Source organism: Capricornis sumatraensis, chromosome 16, assembly GCF_032405125.1.
Source record: "Capricornis sumatraensis isolate serow.1 chromosome 16, serow.2, whole genome shotgun sequence".
NCBI lineage: Eukaryota > Metazoa > Chordata > Mammalia > Artiodactyla > Bovidae > Capricornis > Capricornis sumatraensis.
This window is the reverse complement of record NC_091084.1, coordinates 43,259,938-43,274,163: the sequence shown is the minus strand read 5'-3', so window position 1 is coordinate 43,274,163 and position 14,226 is coordinate 43,259,938. Positions and strand designations below refer to the sequence as shown.

The 14,226-nt window shown below is 46.5% G+C and overlaps 1 protein-coding gene across 2 annotated transcripts in view; it reads right to left on the bottom strand.

Moving 5' to 3' along the window:
• The window catches only part of GALNT18 (polypeptide N-acetylgalactosaminyltransferase 18), a 354,973-nt gene that overhangs the window by 69,078 nt on the left and 271,669 nt on the right, over positions 1 to 14,226 (bottom strand). The window lies entirely within an intron of this gene.

Sequence of the window (14,226 nt, the reverse complement as noted above, 5' to 3'; positions counted from 1 at the left end):
CCCACCCAGGGATCAAACCTGTGTCTCTTATGTCCCCTGCATTGGCAGGCGGGTTCTTTACCACTAGCGCCACCTAGTGGTAGCGCTGCTGGAAGCCCAGTGGTTATTGTCTCCAATGCCAAATGAGGAAACAGACCAAGGCTGTCCCTTGCCCGAGACCACACAGCTGTTACGGAAAACAGAAGGATGTATCTGAACTTGACTAAAGCTCAAGGAAGAGCTAGTGCTTCCCCTAGGGTGACCAAGATTTGAAGGAAGTTCCCACACCCAGGGGTGGTTCTGAGGATCAGAAGAGGGAGCCGCGACCATGACCTCTGCATTCTGGGACTGTGTTGATTTCCAGTTCACGGGTTGGTTGCTCAGATTTTCAAGAAAAGCCTTGTAAATACCGTGAATATGTACTGACAACACAGAGTCAGGGTAATTACTCCTTGTGCAACCAGAATGGAGGCTACTAATTGACATATTTCAGCAACAAAACACAAAACATGATTTGTAACACAGCTCTTTTATTCCAAGACCAGTTTCTCAAAGAGTTGGTCACCATTTCACCTTAGAGTGGGCACATGTGCCATGGTTCTAATCAGAAGGGTGGCTGCAGCACCTCCCATCGGGCCTTTGGCTGCTCAGTGAAAGGAGCAGTGTGGACTCCGCTGAGCTCTTGAAGCCACACCCCTCTCCCCGTCCTGCAGCCATGCCCTCTTCCAGACCACTGCCACGTCCCATCTGGACACTGCAACAGCCTTTGAACAACTGCCCTCCCTCCTGCCTTCCTCCTCCAGTCTTGTCTCCACCCAGCAGCCAGAATGAGTTTATTTTATTTTAAATTGGAGGATAACTGTTTCACAGTGTTGTATCGGTCTCTGTCCTGCAACAGTGTGGATCAGCCGTAAGTATACATATGTCCCCTCCCTCTGGATCCTTCCTCCCAGCTCCCACCCCACCTTACCCCTCTAGGTTGTTCTAGAGAACCGGGCTGAACTCCCTGTTACACGCAACTTCCCACAAACTACCTATTTTACATATGGTAGTGTATATGTTTCAAAGCTACGCTCTCAATTCGTCCCACCCTCTCCTTCCCCCATTGGCCACAAGTCTGTTCTCTACCTCTGTGTCTCTATTCCTACCCTGCAAACAGGTTCATCAATACCATTTTTCTGGATTCCATACATATGCATTAATAAACAATATTTGTTTTGAAGGTGCACCCTGGATCATGTTCTGCTGTCACCGCACCCTTCCCAGTACAGCCTCTGAAGCTCCTGGGGCCTGGCCCCTGCCCGTCCCTCCAGCCTCATGCTTGCTCCCTGACACAGTCCACGCTGGAGCCACGCTGACATTCCTGTTTCCTCCAGCACGCCGGGGTTCCTCTCGCCTATGGACTTCAGCATATGCCGTCACATACCCCTCCTACCCCACTTCATGTAACGTTCTCAGGGTGTCACTTCAGCATCACAGTTCTGTATCCCCTTCACCTAGGTTAACCTGTCCTGTTCTGTGGCTCCAGCCCTATCTTTCCCGATCATGACAGTCTTGTATTTGCTTCCTGACTATCTCCTTCCCTCTTTCACAATGTTCTCCAAGCTCTTCACCTGATTCTCTTCAGACAGGTACTAAATGGTGCCTAGAACAGATCATGGGTTTCCAGCAGAGGTGGGGTGGCTGGGCCGGGTCAGGGCAGCACGTAGTGTTTAAAAGCACAGCTTTGAAGCCAGAGAGAATTGGATCCCAGCGTTTTTCTCTGCCACCTGCTGCTGTCACCTTTGGCAGGCTATTTCTCCTCCCAAGCCTCAATTTCACCCCGGAGAAGAAGGGGATGGAGTGCAGATATGTATTCAACCCTGAGCCTGCCTCCATGTGAGCTCCTCATGCATGCTAGTTGAGGCGGGGGCAGGATATCTGGGTCTATTCTGGTCCTGTCATGTCCTGGCTGAGTGGCAACTCTGGGGTGCTTCACCTCAGGTCTAGGAAACGTGCATAGCAGTGACTGCTGAACTGGACTGTGGGCTCTGGAAGCCCCTGTCATAATGCAGGGAATATTGCTAAGCCCTTAGTCTGCACTTGGTATTTTTAGGTATTTTATAATAACCATTATGGTTGCTATTGACTTGTCCTGTACAGCCACATTCAGGAGACAAGTGATTGCAGAGGAGTTACGTGTCTGGTGAAGCCCAACAGACAACAGACGTGTTACCCTCCAGAGTGCCTGACCCAGCAGGGAGAGGCTCCTCTCCAGGGGCTGGGGGCACCTGTTCACCTAGAACACCTCTGCCCTCGTCTCTTCTGTGAAAAGAAACTCATCTATGGAGACCATCTGCCTTGTACATGGCCTTTGGGTTCCTGGAAGCTTCTGGTTGGAGCAGAAGAGTGTATTTGGCATATCTGCCCCTCCACTTCTGGACCCTGCACAATGACCCTGAAATAAACAAGAGAAAGCCTGTGCTCCACAATCCTCACATGAGGAGTGACTCCACTGACCCATGGCTTGACCCAGAGAGAACCTCAGAAGTCTGCCCCACAGCTGATCTCAGAGACCCTCTCACGGACTGTAGACAAGCGATAGGGAAGAAAACCACTGGCATTTGGGTTTCATGAAAGATGATGTCCTGAAGCATCCATGGAGGTGTGGGAGGAACGGGGGATGAGGAAGTAGAAGGGTGCCAGGCCTGGGACAGTGGTCATAGCTGGCATGTGGTGGCATGTTGTGGGAGGTGATAGACAGGAGGCATTGTGCTAGAGAAGTAGGGCCACTGGAGGGAAGACAAAGGGGCAGAACCACAGCTCAGTATCACAGGTTCTAGGGGGTAGAGATGCCAGGAGGAGGAAGGGCAAGGGTTGGGTATCAGAGCAGACCAAGGGTCACGAATCAAGAAGGTCGCAGATGAGGTCGCTGGGCGTAGGAAGCCACTACCAAGGTTTCCCTTGTGTGCTTGTGACCCCGGTCCGTTATAAGGAGTGAAGCGTATGCTAGTCTTACGGGCACCAGGAACGCCTGGTGGAACGGAGTCCGAGGCTGGACCTCATGGCCTCTGGATGGGCACTGGGCATGTTTCTTGACCACACCAAGTTCTCTCCTTTCTCTGTGCCTTTGTACCCACTATTGCACCTTTCTGGAAAAACTCCCTCACTTGTTACCCAGTTCAAATATCACCTTCTTTCACCCACCCAGTCCAAATTAGATCCCCTGGGAGTACTTTTAGCTCTCCACTCTTTTTCCTTAATGATGCTTATTCACAGTACTTCTATTTATCATTTATTCTTTCAGTGTCTGCCCTCCGCCTCCATAAAGGATAAGCTGCAGGAAGCCAAGGCTCATGTTGTATGTGCCAGCACCGAGGACTTAGTACATGTTCAATAACTGTGATTTGAATGAGTGGTTCCAGCAATCCCAGAGCCCTGGGCTTGGACTAACCATACAGAGAGGCGGTTTAACTCACTCAGCTGGCTTCCCTAATAAAGGCCATAAACATAAAATGTGCCAGATTTTACTGAACACAATGACTTCCTTCAAACCCAAGTGGTTTTTCAGCAAAGCTCTGACATTTAAGTGCAGGCTGCTGCAATGGAGGAGAGTTACTTTGGCTGCAGAGCTTAAATTACCATCGTAAAACCTGGGAAGTTATCAAATGAGTCTGGGAGATGGCAGGCGGTTTTGTCTTACAGAGCCATGAACTCAGTGTAGGGGAAGCCCCTGACCTCGCCAGTGCTCACAGATGCCCACAGAGGAGCTGCCAGGCTGCCCCCAGATGTGACCGTGACTGAGAACCTGAACTGTTGTAACTGGCAGCGTGAGTCCTGCTCATCACCAGCTCTTCCCAGGGAGCCCTAATTTTGAGATTGTTTCAGAAAAACTTGGTGCATCCACCTGGGAACTGCAAGCAAGCACGCAGGTCTTGGGGGCTGGTGGAGAGACTGTGGATCCTGCCTCTGTCACACATTAGCCTTCAACTAGGACTTGTCCTTGGATGTCAGGTGCCTTCTTATTGGGGCAACTGGCAGGTTTAAAAGAGATCATGTATGAAAAGCTCCCACTAGCAAAGACAGCCATCTAGTAGGTTCATAGGAAAGATCAGATTCCTTTCTCCTCCTGGGACTGGGAGCTGCCTGGGGTTAGGGTCAGAAGACCGAATTTATGTCCTATGTTTGCCAGTTACATAAACAGACCTGTTTCCATCCCAAGCCCCTGTTTTTCCCAGCTGCCAAATGGAGGAGGTGGACTCAGGGACATCTTAGATCACTACTTCCTTTTGCGTTCTGTGCTTCTAAGTTTTCTTGCCAATACTTCAAGTGATGCCCAGTATGTGAGACAAAATTGGTAGAGTTGTGAATTGGGCGCTGTAAAGTAGGGAGACACTGGAAGCAAGAAGCCAGGATCCAGTGTGACCATTCCTCCCATTTACAGACTGGTGATCACTCTGTAAGCTTTGGTAGGAATAGCAGGTAACATCCCCATATTGAATCCATTCACTTATTAATGTCCTTCTGAAGCACCGGGTTAAGAAGGATTCTAAGGGACATCCCTGGTGGTCCAATGGTTAAGAATCTGCCTTGCACTGCCGGAGTTCGATCGCTGATTGGGGAATTCGGGGAATCAGTTGCTCCACATGCCACAGAACAGCTAAGTCCACACACTGCACCTACCGGGCCTGCACGCCCCAGAGCCCATGCGTCACAACTAGAGACTGTGTGATGCAATAAAGATCCTGCCTGCGGCCACTAAGACCCAATGCGGCCAAAGATACATACATTTCAAAGGATCCCGAGCCTCTGTCTGGCCTCAGTGGAAAAGCATGCTACCACTTAGTACTATCTACCATAAGTAAGGGATTGAGGGTGGTGGCATCTGAGTCTTGTACTTCATAATCATGTTTCGCAGGATAAGATCCCAAATCCTGTCCAGCTTTTATCTCCTTATGGCTTTTAATGAGCTATTCTCTCTTGGCAAAATGTTCCCACTGTTCCCTTAGCCCAGAAACCCTCCTTCCTACTCTCCGTCCATCCAAAACCAGCCTGGCCCTGTTCCTCCTAACTCCTGGAACACATGATTTGCACCACTCATGTGGTCCTTATTTCTTGGCTCATGTTGTTAATCACCTTTTTATGTGTAGCTGTCTCGCCTAACTTGGCTGTGAAATGCTGAGACAAGAGCTGAAAGCCAAACCAGGCAGGCTAGGGGGAAGAAGATGAGAAGGATGGAGGCTGAGGCCTGAGAATGGCTGGCAGATCAGACACGTGTTTGCAGAGTGGGTGTAGGGTCAGAAAGGCAGGCAAACAAAGACACTGACAAGGGCTGGGTATTCTTAGACATCCTTCAATTTTCACCTTAGACATGGCAGGCGTTTTACTCTATTCGGAGCCCTGTGTGGGACTGAGAAAGAAAGAGAGGTCAAACCTGGGCAAAGCTAAGACCAAAGCCAGTGGTGGTCAGCCTCTTCCCCCTGTCACATTCATATTTATTTGCCTGGCTAATTCCTACCTACTTTTGCAGCTGCCCTACATTTATTAAATGCCTCTGCTCTGCATTCCCATGTTCCCTGTACTTCCTCTAGCTCTGGGTGTGTGTGTGTGTGTACAATGTTTATGTACAGTCTAAAGGCATATAGCACAAGGGACAACTGTCTTTGTACCACCAGCATAAGGAAGAGTGACTGGCAGCGACATCTTTGTGTGTTTCTCCCTACCCTCAAAGGTAAGCCACCATCCTGAATCTTGTTAATAATGTCCTTGCCATCAAGCTCAACTACCTACTCAGTTTTCCCTGGTTTTAAAGGCTATATTGTCTGCATTCAGCCACTTGCTTCTTGCCTCATTTATTTTCATCACTATCGTGTTCTGTTGTATAAATATACAGGCATGCTCTTGGTGGTCCCCAGTCTGGCTATTTCCCGGATTATGAATAGTGCTATTGGAATGTGTACGTGTCTCTTGGCACCCAAGAGAGGGCGCCTCTCCGTGTATCTACACCACGGTGTGACCTCTGAGGCACGGGTTATGACGCACCTTCAGCTCTCCTAAGGAGCGTGGGATCCTGTGCTCCACCCCCACCAGCTCAGGTGAGCACTCATGCTGCTTCACAATCTTGCCAGCGTTTGGCATTGTCCTTAGATGGGTGTGAAACTCACTGTCACTGTAGTTTTAATTTGCAATTCCCTGAGCACCAGTGAGATGGAGCTTTTTTCCTATTTATGGGCCTGGAGCACTAGCCTGTGAGAGAAGGCCCTTTGAGCTGAAACAGGGCCTGGCACATGACAGGTGCTTGATAAACTGCACGGACAAGGGGCTGAGAGTTGGGCCTTTGTTCCGAGTCATCCCCTGTGCACTTTCCTTGGTGCCTTCCCAGGTTTCCAAGAGCAGATATTTCATTATTTTCAAGTGTAAGGAAACATTTTTAAAGTCCAGCAATGCTTATTCTTCCATCAGAAAAACACTCCCTGGGGATCCAGTTTCCCAAGCCCTGTTTTTACAGTAAAACACTGCCAAAGAGTCTTTTGGACAGAATTGCCACTCGGAATTAAAAAAAAAAATGCTGCTTTTTCTTGGAAGGTGTCCCTGAAGGGGTCTGATTTGGGGTCAGCCCTAAGAAGCACTTGAAGCAGTTCCCCTGTTTGAAAGGGATTTTTCATAACTATCAGAAGGCGGCAGGAGGATTCATCTGGCAGGAATCCAGGAAGAGACCAGCTGGGCTGGAATGTCTGGAAGCTTTTTATGAAGAAAAAGTAAAAAGGCTGTTTTGCAGGGTATTGAGATTTGCTGAAATAGCTGTTTACCTATTGGAAACCCAGGGGCCGCCATGGCGCCAAGTTCCGAAAACCAGCCCATCACAGACAGGGGGTCCAGCTTTTCCTTGGACCCTAGTGCTCTGACTATAAAGACTGGAACCATGAGAGTTCATTTCCTTATAGGAAATTCCAGGAGGATCACTTTATAAACATGCAGTCATTGAGATTGTATCCTTCAATGTTTCCAACCAAGGAGAATTTATTTATGGTTACCTCAAATCTCTTATCAGTCAACAGCCCTGATTACTTATTGTTCAAACACAACTGGCTTGATTGGACTCAAGACAAATGGAAGAAAAGGAAGAAGACAGGCCTGGTTCTATCCGGGGTGGAGGAAGTGAAGCCAGTCTCCATGGATGTGGCTGAATCCTGCTGCTCACGAAAACCTGTGCTCCTCTCTGCATCTTCCAGCCTCCCTTGAGTCAGGAGGGATCGTGTGAGCAGCTCAGGCCAATGAAACTAGAGGAAATTACAGTTGTTACTTTCGGGCCCAGATATTTAAGTGTCCAGTGAGGGAACCCATGAACGCTTCTACCTCTTTTCCCCCCAATCCGCTGGATGTTTTCGTCGAAATGACCTTGAAGTTCAAAGACAGGCAAGACACAAAAAAGCACCCTCAGCCCTCAGTTACCACTTGAAGAGGAGCTGCCCAGGAGCGCCTCGCACCCTTTAGGGGGCTGTGAAGTAAGTGAGAAATAAACTTGTCCTGGGTTCAGCCTTTGGGGCCTGGGGGCTGCTGTGGCAGACTGTGATCGTTTCCTTGGTTCATACAAGTTGCAAGCATGTGAGGGGCAAGGGGATCAGAGAGGCTTGGGCCCTGCAGCATGGATAACAGGGGTTCAATCTATTAAGTGAGATTTTGCCACAGAAGGTCCAGGCGTGGGGAGAGATTTCCAAGTTCAGATAACTAGTCCATTCAGAGCCAGTCCCTACTAGGGGCTGAAGATACAAAGAGGGGATTTAGTTCTCAGTGGGGAGAAAGGGAACTGTCGGGGGAAGGTAGGCATTAGGACTCCTATAAAACAGGCTATACAGAGAGTCTGGTTCAAGTTCAGAATCAGAGAAGCTGTGAGAAAACCAAAGGAGAACCCAGCAGGCTGGAAAGGGGGAAGCCCGGGCCCTGGAGACCATGAGTGGCTCAGTGTTCCTCTGGCAGCCCAGGCAGCAGCCCCATGACGGCGCCACGGAGCCCAGTGTGGGCCAGGGGATGGGGGCCTGCAGCCACACCTCCAGCCCTGGGCAGGTGACGCGGTCGAGGCAGGGCTGCCCCTCTGTGTGAAGCTGAGAAGGCTGGGGAGGCTGGCTAGTTCCAGCCCAGGCGTTTCTATAGACCCAACACTACAGAAGCGTTCCAGCTCTGAGACCAAAGTGTCAGCCACGTTCCAAATCAGGGTCCCACTGACACGTGTGCTGTCTACTCTAATCAAGTCTTTTTGTTTTGAACTAAGATCTCTGGCCCCGTTACCATCACTGATGCTGTCAGAAAATAATAATGAGCTTGAATGTCACAGGGACTCAGGGAATAATTTTCTGAAATCTAAATAAAACCCTTCCCGTCCCTAGTGTGAGAGTCATTTTTATCAGGGAACTCAGCCCCTCCATTTACTCAGGAGTGCTCAGAGCCCTCTCTGGTGGGTTAAGCCCCCCTGAATTGCTGTGAGCGCCTTCTCCTTGTGGATGTATTCAGAAAAGCTCTCTCTATCCAGCTGCTATTCAAAGCTGATTCCTGGACTATGTTTAATTTATACTTTGCTATATGAAGATGAGCCACTTACTCGTTTAAAGTGTTTCCTTTTTTATGTCTTTAATCAGTGGCTCTTTCCTCTCTCAGAAGTTTAATCTAATCAGAAACAACCTCCCACCAACACATATGAATGGCTCTTTAGCATGTTCTAGCCAAATTCAAATTGAAAGTCCATACTAGATGAACCCCAAAACACTGGCCCAAAGAGTAAGCCAGGAGGAGAAGTCAGGAGGTCCTTTCTGAAATGCAGGGCAATCAGAATCACCTGAGGAAACTATAACACACTCTGTCACCTCCTAGCACAGTGGGGTCAGGTGACAGGGGACCCATGTGTCACTGGGACAGTGTAGGTGGTGAAGTTTGGCAGACCCTGGGTGCAGACATTAGAGGAAGCTGTGTGTCTGGCTCATGCATCACACCCACCTTTGGCTCAGAGGGATCCTTGAGGGTAACATTTAGATGATAAAAGTGAATATGAGATGCTGAACATTTTCTCACTCAGAAATATTTGTTCTAAAGAGTTTCACTCCACTGGAATTCAGATTAAGAAAGCAGTGTGCTGAGTCTTCACTTAAAGAGATTTGCCCTTCTCATACACATCAAAATGAACTGTCGGCTTGAGTTTCATCTCTGATAGGTACCTACAGCAAACGCACATTAAAAATGAGATTTGTGGGCTTCTCTGGTGGTCCATTGGTTGGAATCCACCTTGCAATGTGGGGGACCCCAGTTCGACCCCTGGTCCCACATGTCTCAGAGCAACTAAGCTTCGTGTACCACAACTACTGAGCCCGTGGGCCTAGAGGCCGTGCTCCTCCCAAGAAGAGGTCATCGCAATGAGAGGCCCACACACCACATCTGGAGAGCAGCCGCTGCTCACTTCAACTAGAGGACGCCTGCACAGCAATGAAGACCTAGCACAGACAATAAATAAAACTTTCAAAAAGGGGATTTACGAAATAGATCAGCACTGCAGTTCAGCAGAGCTGCAGGGGACCTAACCAGTTACCTTCCCTTTCCCATCTGAGGCTCAAGGTCGCATGAGACTTTAGAAGCCGAGTAGGAAATGTTTCCAAGGCCTCTGCCTCTTGGGAGATAGGAGGTCACAGTGGTCAGAGCACAGGGGTTAAACAGTCTTGATGTCAAATCCTGGGCTTCTCAGGTGGTACTAATGGCAAAGAACCTGCCTGCCAGTGCAGGAGACATAAGAGATGCTAGTTTGATCCTTGGGTCAGGAGGATCTCTTGGAGAAGCAATTGGCAACCCACTTCACACATGCATGATGTCAAATCCTACATTTTCCATTTGCTGGATTGGTGACTTTAGAGAATTTATTTCACTTTCTAACATACAGTTGTTTGTGAAATGGAGACAAAAATGACACACTGCAAAAATAGTTGTGAGCATCAAAGGAATGAATACACAGAGGGTTATTTCAACACCTAGTCCAAGTTTAGAGCCTGCTAAGTATGTGGTATAACTATTATCTCTGTAAAATTTTGTTGATGATAAGATTCGCTACCACTGTAGTAAGAGATTTTTAGGGCTGGAGGAAACACTACATTCCACTGGGCTCAAGATTTATACGTCCATCTGCCTACACATCGCCTCCACTTGTGCATCTCTCAGGCACCGCACATTTACCTTGTCCAAAACCAAGTTCTTGATTTCCTTCCCTGCCTCCCTGGGTGTCCCTTCGTTTTCCCCTCATTGACATAATAGCCCATGCCTGAAACCTGCATAAATAATTATGTAACTCATCTATAATTATGTCCCCTTCCTTTCCTTAGCATCTAATAATACATCAATAAATGCAGTCAGTTCTACCTCCTAAATATAGCTTAAATTTAATCACACCTCTCAATCTGCACAGACAATTCTGGTCTAAGCTGCCATTATCTTTGTGTGGACAACTCTATCAACAGCCTTCTAACAAGTTGGGTTTTTTTGGCTGCAACTCTTGTTGCCCTCCACTCCATCTTCCAAAATTATAAATCAATCATGTCCCTTCTATCCTTTGATTCAACTTAACCATTATTTGTGGCTACTTCCTTCCTTTGGGCTGAGGGCTTTGGTGTGAGATGGGAATTTTGTCTGGAAAAAAAATGCAAAGTCCGTGACTTTCGGGAACTTATATTCTTACATTATGTTTTTTGTTGAGTCATTCAGTTCAGTTTAGTCACTCACTAGTGTCTGACTCTTTGCAACCTCATGGACTGCAGCACACCAGGTTTCCCTGTCCATCTCCAACTCTCAGAGCTTGCTCACATTCATGTCCATCGAGTTGGTGAAGCCATCCAACCATCTCATCCTCTGTCGTCCCCTTTTCCTTCTGCCTTCAACCTTTCCCAGCATCAGAGTTCTTTCCCAGTGAGTCAGTTCTTTGCATTAGGTGGCCAAAGTATTGGCACTTCAGCTTCAGCATCAGTCCTTCCAAGGAATATTCAGGACTGATTTCCTTTAGGATTGACTGGTCTGATCTCCCCATAGTCCAAGGAACTCTCAAAAGTCTTCAACACCACAGTTCAAAAGCATCAGTTCTTCAGTGCTCAGTTTTCTTTATAGTCCAGCTGTCACATCCATACATGACTACTGGAAAAACCATAGCTTTGACTAGATGGACCTTTGTCAGCAAAGTAATGTCTCTTCTTTTTAACACTCTTTTTAGGTTGGTCATAGCTTTTCTTCCAAGGAGCAAGCAGCTTTTAATTTCAAGGCTGCAGTCACCATCTGCAGTGATTTTGGAGCCCAAGAAAACAAAGTCTGTCATTGTTTCCATTATTTCCCCATCTATCTGCCATGATGTGATGGGACCAGGTGCCATGATCTTAGTTTTTTGAATGCTGAGTTTTAAGTCAGCTTTTTTACTCTTCTCTTTCACTTTCATCAAGAGGCTTTTTAGTTCCTCTTTGCTTTCAGCCATAAGGGTGCATATCTGAGGTTACTGATGTTTCTCTCCACAACCTTGATTCCAGTTTGCGCTTCATCCAGCCAAGCATTTCATATGATGTACTCTGCATATAAGTTAAATAAGCAGGGTGACAATATACAGCCTTGATGTACTCCTTTCCCAATTAGGAACCAGTCCTTTGTTTAATGTGCAGTTCTGTTGCTTCTTGACCTGCATACAGATTTCTCAGGAGGCAGGTAAGGTGGTCTTGTATTCCCATCTCTTTAAGAATGTTCCACAGTTTGTTCCGCAGTCAAAGGCTTTGGTGTAGTAAATAAAGAAGTTTTTCTGGAACTCTCTTGCTTTTTCAGTGATCCAATGGATGTTGGCAGTTTGATCTCTGGTTCCTCTGGCTTTTCTAAATCCAGACTGCACATCTGGAAATTCTTGGTTCATGTCCTGTTGAAGCCTTGCTTAGGGAATTTTGAGCATTACTTTGATAACGTGTGTGATGAGTGTAATTGTGCGGTAGTTTGAACATCCTTGGCATTGCCTTTCTTTGGGATTTGAATGAAAACGGACTTTTTCCAGTCCTGTGGCCACTGCCGAGTTTTCCAAATTTACAGGCATATTAAGTGCAGCACTTTCACAGCATCATCTTCCAGGATTTGAAACAGCTCAACTGGAATTCCATCATCTCCACTAGCTTTTTCTGTAGTGATGCTTCCTAAGGCCCCCTTGACTAGGCATTCCAGGATGTCTGGCTCTAGGTGAGTGATCCCACCATCATGGTTATCTGGGTCATGAAGATCTTTTGTGTATAGTTCTTCTGTGTATTCTTGCCACCGCTTCTTAATATCTTCTGCTTCTGTTAGGTCCATACAGTTTCTGTCCTTTATCGAGCCCATCTTTGCATGAAATGTACCCTTGGTATCTCTAATTTTCTTGAAGAGATCTCTAGTCTTTCCCATTCTGTTGTTTTCCTCTATTTCTTTGCATTGATCACTGCAGAAGGCTTTCTTATCTCTCCTTGCTATTCTTTGGAACTCTGCATTCAGATGGGTATATCTTTCCTTTTCTCCTTTGCCTTTCACTTCTCTTCTTTTCTCAGCTATTTCTAAGACCTCCTCAGGCAACCATTTTGCCTTTTTGCATTTCTTTTTGTTGAGGATGATACTGGTCACCACCTACTATACAATGTCACAAACCTCTTTCCATAGTTCTTCAGGCACTCTATCAGATCTAATCCCTTGAATCTATTTATCACTTCCACTGTATAATCATAATGGATTTGATTTAGGTCATAACTTAGGGGTCTAGTCAGTCCCTACTTTCTTCAATTTAAGTCTGAATTTTGCAATACGGAGTTCATGATCTGAGCCACACTCAGCTTCCAATCTTGTTTTTGCTCACTGGATAGAGCTTCTCCATCTTTGCCTACAAAGATATAATCAATTTCAACCCCCCAAATTCATATTTTGAAGCCTTAAGTCCCCGTGTGACTCTTTTGGGGAGAGAGCCTTTACGGATGTGATGAAGGTCAACGGGCACTGTAAGGGTGGAATCCTGACCAGACAGAACTGGTGTCCTTATAAGAAGGGGGAGGGAACATAGAGCTCTCTCTCTACCACGAGGGCACAGCAGGAAGGTGATTGTTTGGGCGCCAGGAAGAGAGCTCTTACCAGGATCTGACCCTGACGGTTCCCTGATCTCAGACGTTCAGCCTTCAGAACTGTGACAAATAAACTTCTGTTGTTTAAGTCATCCTGTCTATGCTATTTTGTTAATGCGGCACTTACTATGATTTGTAAATATACATTTATTCTTTGCTCCCTTTTATCAGCTATCTGTCCCTTTATACCATCAGTTCCAAGAGGGAAAGGTCTGTGTTTACCTTTTAAGCACTGTATGCCAAATTTTAAGCGTGTAATTTTAAGCATTATGTGCCCAGTGTTAAATTTTGTACACTCGATGTGATGTGTGTATACCTAACAAATAACGTCAAATGAATGAATTGCATTAAATGTACGTATAAGATTATAAATGATTGTATGTCCTGGTTTGTTTGTGACAACACTGGTTCATACCTGCTGTTCCAGTGTAACAATTAGCGGTATCCTCTTTAACTCTCAAAAGTGTTCTGGTTTGGATAATAAATTGTCATTTCTGTATATATTTATTATTTATCTGTATGCCAAATTTATGAGGCACAATCTGATTTTAGAAACACTGAAATCCAAGATGAGCATCTGTCTTGAAATCATGGTATTACTAATATTTTCTCTTCCTTATTCCACTATTTCTTTATAGGACTAACAATTCTAAGGTGGTGAAAATGACACAGGTCATCCAGACCCTCTGTCACTGATGAGCAGCATTTGAAGCAGTCATAATCAGTAAAGCCAGGCCCACTGCGCTGAGTGTGGCCCACATCAAGCAAGGAAAGAGGCCTCATTCATTAGACTTTCCAAAACAGTCCAGACAGAGACAGAAACAGGACTTCAGGGAGGAAATGTGCCCCGGGGGTGTTACTAGGGGGTAATTCTATCTTCAGGACTGACTTCATGTGCAGGTAAGCCAGTCTGATGGAAAAACTTGTATGTGGGGATAATTTCTGCAAACCATCACTGGTGAGCACTGGGAGGTTTTACTCACTGGGAACTTGTACCTTGCATTGCTTTACAAAGTGAAGAGCATTTGCAATGAGAGTAGATGTCTCTGAATTCCCCTTCTGTGATTTTAGATTTGTGAACATGAGGATTTTTCAAAAGAAAACCACGAGAGTGTCTGGATGGTGATGATGCTGATACTGC